This window comes from Budorcas taxicolor, chromosome 19 (genome assembly GCF_023091745.1).
Source record: "Budorcas taxicolor isolate Tak-1 chromosome 19, Takin1.1, whole genome shotgun sequence".
Lineage (NCBI taxonomy): Eukaryota > Metazoa > Chordata > Mammalia > Artiodactyla > Bovidae > Budorcas > Budorcas taxicolor.
The window spans coordinates 11126751-11146196 of NC_068928.1; the positions used below are offsets into that span (position 1 = coordinate 11126751).

General features: G+C 36.8%; 1 protein-coding gene across 1 annotated transcript in view; it reads left to right on the forward strand.

The window, feature by feature from the left end:
- Positions 1-19446, forward strand: part of BRIP1 (BRCA1 interacting helicase 1) — a 182798-nt gene that overhangs the window by 12889 nt on the left and 150463 nt on the right. The window lies entirely within an intron of this gene.

Consider the following 19446-nt stretch of genomic DNA (forward strand, 5'->3'; position numbering starts at 1 on the left):
CATCACTACGAACAAAGCTAGTGGAACTGATGGAATTCCAGTTGAGCTATTTCAAATCCTCAAAGATGATGCTGTGAAAGTGCTGCACTCAGTATGCCAGCAAATTTGGAAAACTCAGCAGTGGCCACAGGACTGGAAAAGGTCCGTTTTCATTCCAATCCCAAAGAAAGGCAGTGCTGAAGAATGCTCAAACTACCACACAATTGCACTCATCTCACATGCTAGTAAAGTAATGCTCAAAATTCTCCAAGCCAGGCTTTAGTAATACGTGAACCATGAATTTCCAGATGTTCAAGCTGGATTTAGAAAAGGAGAGGAACCAGAGATCAAATTGCTGACATCTGCTGGATCATGGAAAAAGCAAGAGAGTTCCAGAAAAACATCTATTTCTGCTTTATTGCCTATGCCAAAGCCTTTGACTGTGTGGATCACAAGAAACTGTGGAAAATTCTGAAAGAGATGAGAATACCAGACCACCTGACCTGCCTCTTGAGAAACCTATATGCAGGTCAGGAAGCAACAGTTAGAACTGGACATGGAACAGCAGGCTGGTTGCAAATAGGAAAAGGAGTATGTCAAGGCTGTATACTGTCACCCTACTTATTTAACTTCTATGCAGAGTACATCATGAGAAACGCTGGGCTGAAAGAAGCACAAGCTGGAATCAAAATTGCCGGGAGAAATATCAATAACCTCAGATATGCAGATGATACCACTCTTATGGCAGAAAGTGAAGAGGAACTAAAAAGTCTCTTGATGAAAGTGAAAGAAGAGAGTGAAAAAGTTGGCTTAAAGCTCAACATTCAGAAAACGAAGATCATGGCATCTGGTCCCATCACTTCATGGGAAGTAGATGGGGAAACAGTGGAAACAGTGTCAGACTTTATTTTTCTGGGCTCCAAAATCACTGCAGATGGTGACTGCAGCGATGAAATTAAAAGATGCTTACTCCTTGGAAGAAACGTTATGACCAACCTAGATAGCATATTGAAAAGCAGAGACGTTACTTTGCCAACAAAGGTCCGTCTAGTCAAGACTATGGTTTTTCCAGTGGTCATGTATGGATGTGAGAGTTGGACTGTGAAGAAAGCTGAGCACTGAAGAACTGATGCTCTTGAACTGTGGTGTTGGAGAAGACACTCGAGAGTCCCTTGGACTGCAAGGAGATCCAACCATTCCATTCTGAAGGAGATCAGTCCTGGGATTTCTTTGGAAGGAATGATGCTAAAGGTGAAACTCCAGTACTTTGGCCTCCTGATGCAAAGAGTTGACTTATTGGAAAAGACTCTGCTGCTGGGAGGGATTGGGGGCAGGAGGAGAAGGGGACAACAGAGAATGAGATGGCTGGATGGCATCACTGACTCGATGGACGTGAGTCTGAGTGAACTCTGGGGGTTGGTGATGGGCAGGGAGGCCTGGCGTGCTGCGATTCGTGGGGTCGCAAAGAGTCGGACATGACTGAGCAACTGAACTGAACTGAACTGGGGTCAGAAGTACTTTCATAGTGAAGTTAAGATGTTACTTACCTTTTTTTTTTTTAAACTGTCTTCAGTGTTTGCATTGATCGTGCAAAAGCAAAGGCTGGTAAAACTCTTGATGCTTTAGCACAATCAAGATAGTGGCACCAACCTGTATTAATTGTAATTTTCTTCTCTGTCATTAATGCATAATTAAGAAAGGTCAGTTTCACTTAAGAATGTCCTTGATGAAGCAGTAAAAGTTACTAATTTTATTAAATTTTTCACCTTTAAGATTTTAATTCTGGGTGAAGAATAGTTTTTGTAAAACTTTCACATTCAGGAGTAGAATGGTTATCTTAAAGAAAAACACTTGTAGGATAGTTTGAATTGTGAGCTGAACTAGTCATGTTTTTCACAGAACATTGTTTTTACTTCAAAAAATAACTGACAGACTATGATGATTCTTGAAAATAAAGTGAGCCTGATAAAATTTGACCTTTCAAGTGAAAAATCAGAATTTGAAAAATTGTATATACCACTGTGAGGTTAGCAGTTTTCTGAAACTTAAACGACTTTTCTGATGATATTTATTGGTGATGATGTTATATATGTGACTTTTGATGTTATATAATGAAATGTGTTAACATTTATTTGTAAGATCTGTAAAATCAGTACACCAAATGTTTTCAAAATGACATGTTTATGATATTACAAAATGATGCCTGGAAAAGATTCATCCGAATGCAAGGCAGACCAATGGACATTTTTCTTCTCACCATCCTTAGGCAATGACAGATTTTTTTTTCAGTCACTATTGGCTAGTTTTCATTGCCATAGTTTCATATGAGTGGAATCATGCTTGGTAATTTTCTTATTGAATTCCAAATATTGTGAATTTTCTCTTGCCAAATACTGGGTATTGTATTTCTACAAACCCTCTTGACTTTTTTTCTGGGATGCAGTTATTAGTTGGAATCAGCTTGATCCTTTGGGTCTTGCTTTTAGGATGTGTTAGGGAGGACTTGATCAGGGTTTAGTTTTGGGCCACCTCAGTAGAGGCTAGCTCCTTGTGAGTCCTCTACCTAATCATGCTTCATGAATTAAGACGTTTTCTAGCCTAGTGGGAACTGGCACTGTTCCACGCTCTACGTGAGTGTCTCATTTCAGGTGGTTCTTGGCCACTATCTTAGATTGTCTCCTCATTGGTGTGTGCTGATCAGGACTCTACTAGATACTTGAGAGGTCCTTCTGCAGACCTCTGGAATTCATTCTCTGTGCAGCTCTTTCCTTTCTGGTATTGTTGCCTCAGAACTTTAGTCTTCTTGATCTCCCTGAACTCTCAGCGATGTCTCTTTAGCTTGAGTTTTCTGGGCTGTATCTGGGTTTCCCTTCCTGGTGCCACAGCCTGGAGACTCTCAGCACAACAAGCTGAAACAATCATAAGGCTTAATCTCCTTTGTTTCCCATCCCTCAGGGATAACTCTTCCTTACCCGATGTCCTGTATCTTAAAACTGTTGTTTCATATAGCCTGTATTTTTTTTTTTTTGTTCAGGTAAGGGATGAAACAAGTCATTGACAAATTCCAGAAGTGTTTAGATGGCTTATAAAGCTCTTGTTTACTTGTACAGACTTTAAGCCTTTATAAACTTTTTGCATTCTTTTGCTCTTTCTCCTCCTTCCCACTGTTTTGACTGACTTCTCCGAATTCTTCAGGAAGCCTTCCTTGGTGTTTCCAGTTTTGAGTTAGATTCTCATCTGGAATGTTCCTTGTATTTCTCAGTTTTTGACACTTACCTTATTACTCTTCATATCTTCTCCACCTGCCCTGGGTTCAGTTACAGGCAACACCAGGTTCTTGAGTAGACTGAGACCTCCTTGAAGACTGTGAGTGCTTTACTCCCTTCTGTTTCAAGCACCTAAGCTTGTGCTAGGAATCTAGCTGTAGACTGAGTGAATCCATACCATAATCCCTGCCCTCAAAGAGCCTTCTTTTAAATTCTTGAAAATACTAAGTTGGGGTGGGGGGAAACTGTCAGTTATCTTCAGACAAGCCTTGTTGGGAGAAGTTGTCTCAGTTTTTAATATTGTCAATAATAATATATGCTTTATGTTTGTCTCTGCCAGTGTTTCCTTGCTCACTTTCTTTCGGAGTACCTTATTGTCTTCATAGCCCTTACTGTTTGAATTTATTAGTCTACTTGTTTATTATCTGTTTGTCCTGTTAGAATGTAATGTCAATCTTTTTCACAAGTATCTCTGGTACTGAGGATTAGCATATGGCATATATTTAGCACACAGCTAAATATTTAGCATATATTTAGCATATGGCACATATATTTGTTGGTAGAATCTTATTGAATTCTTATGATGACTGTGAGGCAGGTACTATTGTTATTCTCATCTTATAGATAAGGAAACTGAGAAGTAATTTGCCTAAGATCACAAAGCAGAAAATTGTGGAGTTATTATATCCTACCTAAACAATCTGATCCTCTGGCGGATGCTGTAATTACTTTATTATACATTCTCTAAAATGCCTCTCAGAAGTTCTGGAGCTATCTAAACAGTATTCTAATATCAAGATAAGGAAAAAAATTATGTTGAAACCTAAAGTTGAAAGAAATCAAGTCTAGAGTAAGCTATGATTGGATAATACCTTAAGTAGAATAGAGAGTGATTTTACTTTTAGTTTCATTTTGGTGTTTTAAAGACAGTGGACTCAAATCAGACAGCCTGGGTTTTAATCATAGTTCTGCTCTTTACTACTTTTGTAACCTTTATTAAGTTTTTAAACTATTGCTACTTCCGTTTCTCATTTGTTAAATGGGTATAGTATTTGTCTTACAGAGCTGCTAGAGGATTAAACAGTTTAATACTTATAGAGTGCTTAGACTGTACCTGGCATATCTTGACGCTTATTAAGTGGCAGGTGGTAGTAAAAGTAGCTGCAGCAGCATCGTTGTGTATTTTTATGCTGCTGATAAAAGCTATTATATTATACTGGTTAATAATATAAATTTTTAAAGTTAGGTTTATAATTAATTATTTTAATTTGTGTTAATGATGTTTATGACTCTACCTGTTTAGAACTTAAGTTGCTTGACCAAGAAGAGCTACCATTCTCCTGGCTGAGTAATTTCAAACTTAATTTTAAACTAAGTTCTTTGATTGATTTCTTGTTTGGGTTGTGTACTATGTTGATCATTTATTATGATCTCATTGGCAAAGTATAATTGTATCAATTCATGTGTATTTGTATTTTTATATCAGTTTTTTTTTAAAAACCAGAAATTATAGATTTTCTTTCTTAGCTTTAGCTGATATAACTCTGCATTACCTTAGAAATGGAGTATTTTTCATAGGTGGGTGATTTATTATCTGTGCTGTTAAAGATATGGGTTTCTGGCAATCTTCTTATAAGTTTGAAGATTTATTGAACAAGCTAAATCTCAACTAACTCTAGTAACTCAAATGATAACATTTCACTAGTGACTTTTTACTTGTAAGAAGACATATGGGATACTTGCCATACTAATTAAGCATGCATACAGTAAATTTATCAGACACCAGACTACTTTTGCAATGACAGAAAAGACCATATGGCTAAGCTCTAGTATTTGTTCTCTTTTTTGCTAGCCTATACTGAAAAGCATGAATATATAAAGTAACTTTATGGAAAACCCCACAAATACTTATGTAAAATGATATATTATTTTCAATGTTTTTTTTCCTAACAAAGATAGAGTAAGCAGTTGCAATAGAAGCATAATTAGTACAAAATGTAAAGTTTTAGCTAATGTGAATGTTTCTTTCTTTTATACTTTAGTAAATTATTAGTAAATTTAATAAATTTTAGTAAATTGTTAAGAAAATCTCTAGTATTTTGTATTTTGGCTGTCATCTTAATTTTAAAAGCTTATGGTAGCGTTTGTAGTAATCTTACATGGATATTTAGCACTAAATAATACATCTCATTTTTCAGAGAACCAGGGCTAAACCTTTCCATGGATATTATATAATAAAGAATAATAAGGATGTACATAAAGGTCATTTATTTAAAGAAAGGAGTCTTTGAGTGTAGTAATATTTTTTTTACCTGCTAGAAATTTACTTTGGTTTCTAGTTCAACTTTTTTTTCTCTTTCTCTTTTTTAATGGAGGTATAATTGACATTTAATATGTTAGTTTCAGGTGTATAGTATAATGGTCCATTATTTGTATACATTGGGAAGTGATCACCATAAGTCTAGTTAATATCTGTCACCTTACATAGTTGCAAGGTTTTTCTTCTTATGATGAGAGCTTTTAATATTTACTCTCTTAGCTTCTGTCAGGTATGTAATATAGTATTATTAACTATAGTTGCTATATTCTACATTACATCCCCATGACTTACTTTATAACTGAAAGTTTATACCTTTTGACCTCTCTCATCCATTTCTTTTGCTCTTCACCCCCTTCTCTGGCTGCCACTAATCTGTTCTCTGCATCTGTGAGCTTTTTTTGGTTTGTTTGTTTGTTTGTGTCTGCTTTTAGATTTTACATATAAATTTGTCTTTCTCAGTCTTAGTCCATTAAGTGTAATATCCTCTATGTTCATCCATCTTGTCCCAGACGACAGTATTTCTTTTCTTTTTTTTAATGGCTGAATAACGTTCCATTTTGTGGGTATGCTTGTCTGTGTGTGTGGGGCACACGACTGAGAATGCATGCAACTCAAACGGAGTGTTTATTTTTTAGAAGAATAGTTATTTGGATTTGTAAATTAATGGTTTAGTTCTCTTACCTCTTGTTGTTCAGTCGCTAAATCGTGTCTAACTCTTTGTGACCCCACAGACTGTAGCCTGCCAGGCTGCTCTGTCCATGGGATTTCCCAGGCAAGAATACTGGAGTGGGTGGCTGGTTCCTTCTCCAGAGGATCTTCCCCACCCAGGGATTGAACTCACGTCTCCTGCATTGGTAGATAGATACCTTTCTACTGAGCCACATGGGAACCCCTTCTCTTATCCCTACAAAGATAAAATGTTATAGTTTCATACATATAAAGTCTGCAGTTGTATTATTTTCTGGATAACTTTCCCCTATAAATTAAGTGATAAATTAGTTTAATGATTTCTGTTTATTTCTAAATTTGATATTATAATTTTTATGTTTTTCTTTTAAGTTTTCTTAGTTCTTATGAAAATAATTTAGCTTCTAACCTGTGACTTAAATTGGGTAGTTGTCTTTTTCCCTTCCTATTATCTCTAGTCAGCTTCCTTACTCTTCAAATCAGAAAATGTCAATACTTCCTCTCTTGAATGAATTAACCTTCCAGTGTCCCTTGCTTTTTCCCATTCCTTACATTTTTAGATTCATATTTTTTATACAGTTAATTCATATGTTAAAGATCTAGTGAGGCATCAGGCTCCATGTGGTCAAAACATGGTTAAGAAAAAATATTATTTTTTAGAATCGACTATTACCATTCTGATGGAGAAAGCAAGAGAGTTCCAGAAAAACATCTACTTCTGCTTTACTGACTATGCCAAAGCCTTTGCCTGTGTGGATCACAATAAACTGGAAAATTCTTAAGGAGATGGAAATACCAGAGCACCTGACCTGCCTCTTGAGAAATCTGTATGCAGGTCGGGAAGCAACAGTTAGAACTGGACGTGGAACAACAGACTGGTTCCAGATCGGGAAAGGAGTACATCGAGGCTGTATATTGTTATCCTGCTTATTTAACTTCTGTGCAGAGTACATCGTGAGAAAAGCTGGACTGGATGAAACACAAGCTGGAATCAAAAGATTGCCGGGAGAAATATCAATAACCAGATATCCAGATATCCAGATGACACCACCTTTATGGCAGAAAGCAAAGAAGAACTAAAGAGCCTCTTGATGAATGTAAAAGAGGAGAGTCAAAAAGTTTTTTTAAAACTCACCATTCAGAAAACGAAGATCATGGCACCTGGTCCCATCACTTCATGGGAAATAGATGAGGAAACAGTGGAAACAGTGACAGACTATTTTTGGGGGCTCCAAAATCACTGCAGATGATGACTGCAGCCATAAAATTAGACTATTTTTGGGGGCTCCAAAATCACTGCAGATGATGACTGCAGCCATGAAATTAAAAGACGCTTGCCCCTTGGAAGAAAAGTTATGACCAACCTAGACAGCATATTAAAAAACAGAGACATTATTTTGCCAACAAAGGTCCGTCTAGTCAAAGCTGTGGTTTTTCCAGTAGTCATGTATGGTTGTGAAAGTTGGAGTATAAAGAAAGCTGAGTGCTGAAGAATTGATGCTTTTGATCTGTGGTGTTGGAAAAGCCCTGGACTGCAAGGAGATCCTACCAGTCCATCCTCAAGGAAATCTGTCCTGAATATTCATTGGAAAGACTGATGCTGAAGCTGAAACTCCAGTACTTTGGCCACCTGATGAGAAGAACTGACTCATTTGAAAAGACCCTGATACTGGAAATGATGGAAGGCGGAGGGAGAAGGGGACGACAGGTGAGATGGCATCACCGACTCAATGGACATGAGTTTGAATAAACTCTGGGAGTTGGTGATGGACAGGGAGGCCTGGCATGCTGTAGTCCATGGGGTCGCAAAGAGTTGGACACTACTGAGCGACTGAACTGATATTACCTTGTTCCACCACTCATACTCATTCTTCTAGAATTTATTTATGTATATGCTCTTAATAACTCTCTTGCTTTTTCGGTGATCCAGTGGATGTTGGCAATTTGATCTCTGGTTCCTCTGCCTTTTCTAAAACCAGCTTGAACATCTGAAAGTTCATGATTCACGTATTGCTGAAGCCTGGCTTGGAGAATTTTGAGCATTACTCTACTAGCATGTGAGATGAGTGCAATTGTGTGGTAGGTTGAGCATTCTTTGGCACTGCCTTTCTTTGGGATTGAAATGAAAACTGACCTTTTCCAGTCCTGTGGCCACTGCTGAGTTTTCCAAATTTGCTGGCATATTGAGTGCAGCACTTTCACAGCATCATCTTTGAGGATTTGAAATAGCTCAACTGGAATTCCATCAGTTCCACTAGCTTTGTTCATAGTGATGCTTTCTAAGGCCCACTTGACTTCACGTTCCAGGATGTCTGGCTCTAGGTGACAGATCACACCATCATGATTATCTGGGTTGTGAAGATCTTTTTTGTACAGTTCTGTGTATTCTTGCCACCTCTTCTTAATATCTTCTGCTTCTGTTAGGTCCATACCATTTCTGTCCTCTATCGAGCCCATCTTTGCATAAAATGTTCCTTTGGTATCTCTAATTTTCTTGAAGAGATCTCTAGTCTTTCCCAACTGTTGTTTTCCTCTATTTCTTTGCATTGATTGCTGAAGAAGGCTTTCTTATCTCTTCTTGCTATTCTTTGGAACTCTGCATTCAGATGCGTATACCTTTCCTTTTCCCCTTTGGTTTTCGCTTCTCTTCTTTTCATAGCTATTTGTAAGGCCTCCCCAGACAGCCATTTTGCTTTATTGCATTTCTTTCCCATGGGGATGGTCTTGATCCCTGTCTCCTGTACAATGTCACGAACCTCATTCCATAGTTCATCAGGCACTCTATCTATCAGATCTAGGCCCTTAAATCTATTTCTCACTTCCACTGTATAATCATAAGGGATTTGATTTAGGTCATACCTGAATGGTCGAGTGGTTTTCCTTACTTTCTTCAATTTGAGTCTGAATTTGGCAATAAGGAGTTCATGATCTGAGTCACAGTCAGCTCCTGGTCTTGTTTTTGTTGACTGTATAGAGCTTCTCCTTCTTTGGCTGCAAAGAATATAATCAATCTGATTTCATCATTGACCATCTGGTGATGTTCATGTGTAGAGTCTTCTCTTGTTTTGTTGGAATATGGTGTTTGCTATGACCAGTGCGTTCTCTTGGCAAAACTCTATTAGTCTTTGCCCTGCTTCATTCCATATTCCAAGGCCAAATTTGCCTGTTACTCCAGGTGTTTCTTGACTTCCTACTTTTGCATTCCAGTCCCCTATAATGAAAAGGACATCTTTTGTGGCTGTTAGTTCTGAAAGGTCTTGTACGTCTTCATAGAACCATTCAACATCAGCTTCTTCAGCATTACTGGTTGGGGCATAGACTTGGATTACTCTGATATTGAATGGTTTGCCTTGGAAACGAACAGAGATCATTCTGTCGTTTTTGAGATTGCATCCAAGTACTGCAATTCGGACTCTTTTGTTAACCATGATGGCTACTCCATTTCTTCTGAGGGATTCCCGCCCGCAGTAGTAGATATAATGGTCATCTGAGTTAAATTCACCCATTCCAGTCTATTTTAGTTCGCTGATTCCTAGAATGTTGACGTTCACTCTTGCCATCTCTTGTTTGACCACTTCCAATTTGCCTTGATTCATGAACTTGACATTCTAGGTTCCTATGCAATATTGCTCTTTACAACATCGGACCTTGCTTCTGTCACCAGTCACATCCACAACTAGGTGTTGTTTTGCTTTGGCTCCATTCCTTCATTCTTTCTGGAGTTATTTCTCCACTGATCTCCAGTAGCATATTGGGCACCTACTGACCTGGGGAGTTCCTCTTTTGGTATCCTATCATTTTGCCTTTTCATACTCTTCATGGGGTCTCAAGGCAAGAATACTGAAGTGGTTTGCCATTCCCTTCTCCAGTGGACCACATTCTGTCAGACCTCTCCACCATGACCCGCCCATCTTGGGTGGCCCCACAGGCATGGCTTAGTTTCATTGCCAACATCCGCTAGATCATGGAAAAAGCAAGAGAGTTCCAGTAAAACATCTATTTCTGTTTTATTGACTATGCCAAAGCCTTTGACTGTGTGAATCACAATAAACTGTGGAAAATTCTGAAAGACATGGAATACCAGACCACCTGACCTGCCTCTTGAGAAATCTGTATGCAGGTCAGGAAGCAACAGTTAGAACTGGACATGGAACAACAGACTGGTTCCAAATAGGAAAAGGAGTACGTCAAGGCTGTATATTGTCATCCTGCTTATTTAACTTCTATGCAGAGTTCATCATGAGAAACGCTGGGCTGAAAGCAGCACAAGCTGGAATCAAGATTGCTGGGAGAAATATTAATAACCTCAGATATGCAGATGATACCACCCTTATGGCAGAAAGTGAAGAGGAACTAAAAAGCCTCTTCATGAAAGTGAAAGAGGAGAGTGAAAATGTTGGCTTAAATCTCAACATTCAGAAACGAAGATCATGGCATCTGGTCCCATCACTTCATGGGAAATAGAATGGGAAACAGTGGAAACAGTGTCAGACTTTATTTTTGGGGGCTCTAAAATCACTGCAGATGGTAACTTCAGCCATGAAATTAAAAGACGCTTACTCCTTGGAAGGAAAGTTATGACCAACCTAGATAGCATATTGAAAAGCAGAGACATTACTTTGCCAACAAAGGTCCGTCTAGTCAAGGCTATGGTTTTTCCAGTGGTCATGTATGGATGTGAGAGTTGAACTGTGAAGAAAGCTGAGCGCCGAAGAATTGATGCTCTTGAACTGGTGTTGGAGAAGACTCTTGAGAGTCCCTTGGACTGCAAGGAGATCCAACCATTCCATTCTGAAGGAGATCAGTCCTGGGATTTCTTTGGAGGGAATGATGCTAAAGGTGAAACTCCAGTACTTTGGCCTCCTGATGCAAAGAGTTGACTCATTGGAAAAGACTCTGATGCTGGGAGGGATTGGGAGCAGGCGGAGAAGGGGACGACAGAGGATGAGATGGCTGTATGGCATCACTGACTCGATGGACGTGAGTTTGAGTGAAGTTGGGGAGTTGGTGATGGACAGGGAGGCCTGGCTGCGATTCATGGCATCACAAAGAGTCGCACACGACTGAGCGACTGAACTGAAATGAACTTATGCTCTTAATTCTTTTAGTAAATCCTCAAAATCAGTGAGGTATTTTCATAAACACATTTTATACTTATTCCTGCTGTTTATTTAATAAATGCTAACATTGTATATATACTTTGACAGAAGTAATTATATTCCTTGATTTATAATAGTATTCATTTGCCCAGTGTGTAGAGAAGAGTTGGGTCCAGCAGAGTGCGCTGTTGGCCTTTAGATAAAGTGTTGATGTGCAAAGCCTTGGTCTGTTTTTCTTTTCCTTCTTATACCACTATTGCTTTCTTTTCTGTCTCGTTTTCTCTCCCTCTCTTCACCCCCCACTGCCCTTCTCTATCTCTCTTTAATGTTTAATATATTCTTTAGGATCTCAGGAGAAGATGACCAATTTATTTTGAAAAGTCATTGTTTTACAAGTCATTTTCTCATAGTTTTCATTTTATGTAAACTAACTGCTTGTATAGTGGAACAGTGCTTACCATGTTTTAGGAACTCTTCTGAGCATCCTGAAAATACTAATTGACTTGGTAAATACAGGTTCATGTGAGCTAATGGTTATTTCCAGTTCATTTAAGTTTTGTGCGAATTTGACAATTTTCAAGATAAAACAAAAGAATTTAATTGAATCCCTATGATAACCTTATGTGGAAAGTATTAACATTTCATTTATTGACAGATGAGGAAATTGATTCCCAGATAATTTAAGTTCATGCCATGAAACTGATGAGTAGAGACTGGTTTAAAACTCAGCCATTCTGACTTTAGAATTGATCCTCTCAACCATGTTACTGTTCTTCTTCTGAATAGACTCTTCCAGATGACCTACAGATTAAAGACCGTTTATTTTTGTACTCTTATAGATAATATTATAGAGATAATTCATTTAAGATTCGTTGCTCTTTTAGACTCTCTCAATACCCTGTTCTTTATGATGCTTACCAAAGTTTATGATTACGGGTTTATTTGTAGGTTTCATGGTTTTACTTGCCTACTTGCCAGGCTGTCGCTAAGAACAAGTGTGACGTCTCTCTTGTTCACTTTTTTATAACCAGCATCTGGCGCAGGACCTGTGCCTAGTAGGTATTCACATATTTTTTGAATAAATGAATGGAAAAATGACTAACTTTAAGAAAGTGTATTATTTACCACTGTTTCTTAGAGTACATTTTAAAAGTTATAGTTTTTTAATGTCATAGCACACAAAAATAAAAGATCAAATAATGATTTCGGGGACCAAGAGGTAAAATTGGTATTTAATGTAAACAAAAGATTAGAAACAACTTTTATTATCCATAGCTTCTCTGGGAACAAGTTGTTATATAAAATTATCACCTAGATGAAGTATAGTTTATTCAAGGCAGCAAAATTTTAGAAAACTGTTATATGCCATAAAATTAAGACAATAACTTATATTTTTGTAAGAGTTAACAATAACATAGTGATGGCTTTTCAGAATATATACTTGTGCCAGGCAATTTCTATGTTCTCTCATATATCCTTACATCAGCTCTGTGAATAAAATAGAGCAGATATTAGTCTCATTTTATAGGTAAGAAAATTGAAGCCCAAGGATATATTATTTGATGATGGTAATAGTTAGAGGTATATGATAGAACTGTGATTTGAGCCTACTTCTAAAATAGAGTTGAATGTAGATTCATGGATTATAAATGCTAGAAAAGGAGAGAAAAGGAATGGCTGGGAAAATGTTTTGTTTTCTTGTTGACTGTTGACGAAAATAGCAAAGTTACTTGGCAAGAAAAAGAGATTTTTATTCAATGTGTCTGTCATTAAAATCTCTCCTTTTAGTCATCCTGCAGTTAGAGAAGGTTAAAGTGTCTTAAACATTTTGTCTATTCTATCTAATAAGGAGTCAAAGGAAGCTTTAAATTTAAAAAGAAATAGGACTATACATTGTTTGAAAAAAACCTGTATTAGTATAAACCATTTCAGAGTAAAAATTATAATATTCTCCCTTAAACTATTACTCCCATCCCCCTTTCTGCTTCCCAGAAGTAAACAAGAGGAACACCTTCATGAGAATCTTTCTGGATTGTTTTGTATAAGTTTACTACAGATATTTTTCATAGTTCTGTAATAGTTAAATTTTGTTTTTACATTTAACTCTCTTATTTATAGAGTTGATTTTAATATATGCATGAGGCCAGCCTTTAACTGTGTGCTTTTCCAAATAGATGATCAATTGTCCCAGTGTCAAAATTTTTCCTGATTTGAAGGTTTGCTATTATCATATACTAAATTATTATATATACTTGGATTGGTTTCCAGACTTTTTTTTCTATTTACCTTTTAATATTTTTCAAAGCATGTATGTGTATAATCAGAGTCAAAGAATTCTAGTGGCTTCAAACTAAAAGCAGTAGACCCCTGCCCTTGTTCTAGCTGCTACCACCTCCTGCTATATGGTCACTAATTTTTAATTATTTTGCCTGTTTATTCTGGTATTTATTTATTTATCTTTAAAATGACAAGCACTTACAGTCTTTTTCTTGAATTTTCAGTTTTGGATAACTTCAATTTTCTTTCTACTGTCTAATTTTTTCATTACTTCTCCCCTTCAAGCCTCACAGTGTTTGCTGATTACATTATTGTAATCATGTAAGTATCATTAAAAACTGAGCCAAGTGTTATATTATGATTACACTTTTTTGCCCAAACCAGGTTTTATTTTTTCTAGTGTTAAATGTTAGTCTTGTTATTTGCTTAGTTTTCAATATATCTGTAACTATTTATCTCCGAACTCTGACTGAACTTAAATTTGGTTAACTCATTCAAATGCATCAGATCAAGAATAGCCATATTTTTCAAACTCTCAATATTTAGTGAAAATAATGAAGAAATACTTTTATGATGTTGAATTTTAGTATCTATAGTTTAATGATTTTTTTTTTTTAATACAAAAGCATTATCTATTCCTTAGCAAAAATTTGGAAATGATCAAAATGTGTATTCTGGTTACTGATACTAATCTTTAATTCAGCTATCCCCTCAGTATCAAACCCTGTTATTCTGCTTGCTGTCCCCTTTTACACACACATACAATTAGTTACCAGTTTCTGTGTAACAAACCAACCATTTATTTAGCTTACTATTCTGAGGGTCGGCTGGGCTCAGCTGTGCATTTCTCTTGATCTCAGCTGGGGTACTCATGCCATCCATGGTCAGCTGCAGGTCAGCAGGACAGCTTTGCTTCATAGGGTTGGTTGGCATTTGGCTAGGACATGGGACCATGGAGTGAGAATCTCTCATCATCCAGTATACTAAACTCAGCTTATATATATAGGTGGCCCCAAGGAACATCAAGAGAGCAAACCCCAAATACCCTTTGAGCCCCTATTTCCTAATATCCCAGTCATCAAAGCAAGTCACATGGCCAAACCCAGATTCAAGGGATGGAGTTCACCCCTTGGTGAGAAGAGGTACAAAATGACCTTGCAAAAAGGGTTTATATATAGAAATGAGAAAAACTTGTGGCCATTAATATATATGTGTGTATGTGAATATATATGTATATATAAAATACATTATGCATATACTTTTTAAGAACAAAATTTAGATAGGATTTATTATTAAAAAAACTTCTTGAAATTATTTGGCCAAACTGCAAGGCATGCAGGATCTTGGTTCCCTGACCACAGATCAAACCTGCGCCCTGGTGGTGAAAGTGTAGAGTCCTAATCACTGGACTGCCAAGAAATTTCCATTAAAATTTGGACTATAGTGTATATAGCTTTTACTTTTCACCTAATGTGTCATGGTTTTAGAAAAGGTTTTTAGAAATATAAATATTAAGTAGTCTATTTTGATGCAGTTTTGATCTAACTTTTTTTTTTCCTGTGCCAGGAGTTTGCAAACTACAATCCATGGCCCAGTGTCTGTTTTTATAAATTTTGGGGATCACAGCTTACATTCGTTATATATTGTTTGTGGCTACTTTTGTGCTACAATGGTAGCATTGAATAGTTATGACAGATACCACATGGCTCACAAAACTTAAAATGTTTACTCTTTGGCCCTTTAAAAACAGTTTACCAATCCTTGTCCTTTGCTGTTTTAATTGTGGTAAGTGAGGCCAGAAATTGGCGGCCTTAGCGTGAACCTCTTGCTTTATCTGCAGATTTACCTAAGGGCAGGGTGATAGAATGGATGAGTAATTGCCTGAGTGAGTTTCCTTCAGCTCCAATAGTTACGATTTTTTTAAGAGCTTGTAGAAGACATAATAGTGACCTCTACAGTGGAAATAGGAAGGATTATTCTCAAAAATTTCAAATCTCGATCATGCTGAATGAACTTCATGGTGAATGTTTCAGAAAGATTTGACAGTTATTTTTCTTGATCTGTAGAAACATTTAATACATACAGCAATCTAGCTGATGTGTATACACATTTAGTGATAGTAGAATCTACAGTTGCCATTTAGAAGCTTTTAACTCAATGATCGTGGGTATGGAAAAATAACTTCACCTTAGAAAACTACATGTTAATTGACCAATTTTCTGACCAGTAGATAGGCAGATAGATTTCTTTATTAAAATTTTTAAAGATTTTGACATAGTCACAGCATTATACAGAAATTGGAAATAAAGTGTAAATATATATATTTTTCCCATGAGCCATTTGATAGTAAGTTATTCATGTGATGTTCCATCACCCTGGAATACTTTTAGTGTCCATTTCCTAAAGCAAAGACATTCTTTAACGAAACCATAAAAATCAGGAAATTATAATTGATTCATTGTTATCTAATGCTCAGAACCAGATCAGATTTTACCCATTGTCTCTATCAAGCTTTTATAGCAGAAAGGTCCAGATCAGAATCATACATTGCCTGTTTAGTTGTCATTTTGTTATTTTCTTCAGTCTGGAGTAGTTCCTCAGTCTTTCCTTGTCTTTCATGACCTTGACACTTCAAAGACTGCAGCCTTTCTGGAATGTCTCTCAACTTTGGGTTTTGTCACCATTAAATTACAGTTATGTGTCTTTGGCAAGAACGTTACAGAAGTGATGCTGCATACTATCTGTTGCATCTTATGAGGCAGCAAATAATTTCATTACATTACTAATGATTACTTTGATGACGTGATAAATATGCTAGGCATCACTGTAAACTTATCTTCCTTCTTAACTGAAGAGGACTTCGTAGGGTGGAACTCTGAAACTATATAAATAGCATGTCCTCATCAAACGTTCAGTTTATTCATTTTATATTTATTTTTATGGGCTTATGGTTTTCCGTTTTATTAAGTGATAATCCATTATATGATTTGTTTAAATGCTCAAGTTGGAGTTCAGTTAAGTTGCTTGCATATTTCTGACATGTATCTGTTGTTCTTAGAGCACTTACTTGCTTTCTGGCATACTAAGATGTTCTAGGGTCATCTCTGTCTTGTTCTTCCTCCCCTAGTCCTAGATTCATCTAACTTGATTTCTTTTAAATATTATTTAGAAACCAGGTTTTGGATACTGATTTTACCCATGGCTATTGGGGTTACTGTTCCAGGCCCTTTAAGCAGACAGAACTAGGCAATATGTGTCTGTGTAATATATGTGCGTGTATATACACACACAAATATATATATTTACAGATACATGTTTCTCTGTTTATATGTTAAAATTATGTATTCATAACAATATATCTAATTCCAGTTCAATACCAGAGAGTTCATTCTGTTTCTTCCTTTTCATAATTTTAAGTTAAAAACCTATTCCTAGTTTTTCAAAAAGTTAAAAATAGAATTACTGTATGGTAATTCCATTTCTAGGTCTATATATCACAAATAATTGAAAGCACATATTGAAACACATGGGCTTCCCAGGTGGCACAGTAGTAAGGAATCTGCTTGCCATTGCAGGAGACACAAGAGATGTGAGTTCAGTCCCTGGGTCAGGAATATCCTCTGGAGGAGGAAATGGCAACCCACTCCCATATTCTTGCCTGTACACCAATGTTCATAGCAGCATTATTCACAAGAGCCAGAGGGTGAAAACATTTATGTATCTATTGAGAGATGGATGGATAAACAAATATAGGGTATACATGGAATATTTAGCCCTAAAAGGAAGGAAGTTCTGACACATGCTACAACTAAGGTTGAAGATATTATGCTAAGAGAAATAAGCCAGTTAGAAATGGGCAAATATGGTATAATTCACTTACAGTTTACTTTGTATTTGTGTATTGATGTGAGAGTTGGACCATAAAGAAGGCTGAGTGCTGAAGAATTGATGCTTTCGAATAGTGGTGCTGGAGAAGACTTGAGAGTCCCTTGGACAACAAAGAGATCAGACAAATCAGTCCTAAAAGAAATCAACCGTGAATATTCACTGGAAGGACTGATGCTGAAGCTGAAACTCCAATACTTTGGCCACCTAATATGAAGAGCCGACTTATTGGAAAAGACCCTGATGCTGGGAGAGACTGAGGCAAAAGGAGAAGTGGGTGGCAAAGTATAAGAGGTTAGATAGCATCACTGACTCAGTGGACACGAACCTGAGCAAACTCTGGGAGATAGTGAAGGACAGAGGATCCTGACATGCTGCAGTCCACGGGGTCTGCAAAGAGTCGGACACAACTTAGTGACTGAACAAGAAATATGTTGCTGCTATAGAAGGTGAAGGTGAAGTTGCTTAGTCGTGTCCGACTCTTTGCGACCCCATGGACTGTAGCCTACCAGGCTTCTCTGTCCATGGTATTCTCCAGGCAAGAATACTGGAGTGGGTTACCATTTCCTTCTCCAGGGGATCTTTCCGACCCAGGGATCGAACCCGGGTCTCCCGCATTGGAGGCAGACGCTTTAACCTCTGAGCCACCAGGAAAGCCCATATAGAAATACAGAAGCCTTGCTATAGAAATAAAACTCATTTTTGTATATTGACCATATAACCTGCAAACTTGCTAAATCACTTTTTGGTTCTAGTTGAAGATTGGCTCTTTAAAGGGCTTTCTAAGTACAGAGCTATCGTTTTGCATTCTCTAATAAACATTATTTTACTTTTAGTATTTGGCTTTAATATGTTTTCTTGTTTTATCTTAGTGACTTAGGATATGCAGTACAAGGATGAATTGAAGTGGTGAGAGTAGACATCTTTGTTCAAGTTTCATTGGGGGAAAAACCCATTAAGAATGGTGATTGATGTAGGTGTTTTGTATATGCTCTCTATCCATCTGAGGAAGTTTCCTTCTATGCCTAGTTTTGTTTTGTTTTTCTTTTTGGCTGCACCTCAGGGCTTGTAGGATCTTATAGTTCCTTCACCATAGACGGAACCCATGCCCCCTGCATGTGGAGTCTTAACCTCTAGACTGCCAGGAAGTCCCTCCTTCTATTCCTAGCTTTGCTGAAAGTTTTATAATGAATGAATGTTGAATTTTATATTTTAAATTTTATTGCATCCATTAGTAGGATCACATGGTTTTACTCCTATATCCTGTGGATGTATTGACTTACTCTGTTTGCTTTTTGGATGCTGACCCCACCTCACACTCAAATGAAAGCTGGAATAATCACTTGTTCATGATGTTGTACCCTTTTTATATCTTGCTAGATTTGATTTGTTAAGTTTTGTTGAGAATTTCTTGCATCTGTGCTTCTTAAAGATACTAGTCTTTAGTGGTCTGTGTGTGTGTGTATACATTTTATTTTGTTTTGATATCAGGGTAATGCTGACCTTATGAATTGGAAGTATTACTTAAATTTTTGATAGAATTCACCAGTTAAGCTATCTGGGCCTTGCAACTTGTTTTTGGAAAGAGTTTCACTTATATATTTAATTGCTTTAATAAATATAGGACTATTCAGATTTTCTGTTGCTTCCTGAGTCAGTTTCAGTAATTAGTATCTTTCAAGAAATTTGTCTATTTTATTCAAGTTTTTAAGTTTGTTGTCATAATATTCAAAATATTCTCTCTTTAAAAAAAGCTGTAGGATCTACAGTGTTATTCCCTGTTCATTTCTAATACTCAGAATTTGTATTTTTTTCTCTGTATTTTTTGATCCATCTGGATAGAGATTTATACATTTTTATTATAGTTTAAAAACTTGTCTTTGTTGATTTTTTTCTTTAATGTTTTTCCATTTTCTGTTTCACTGACTTTTGC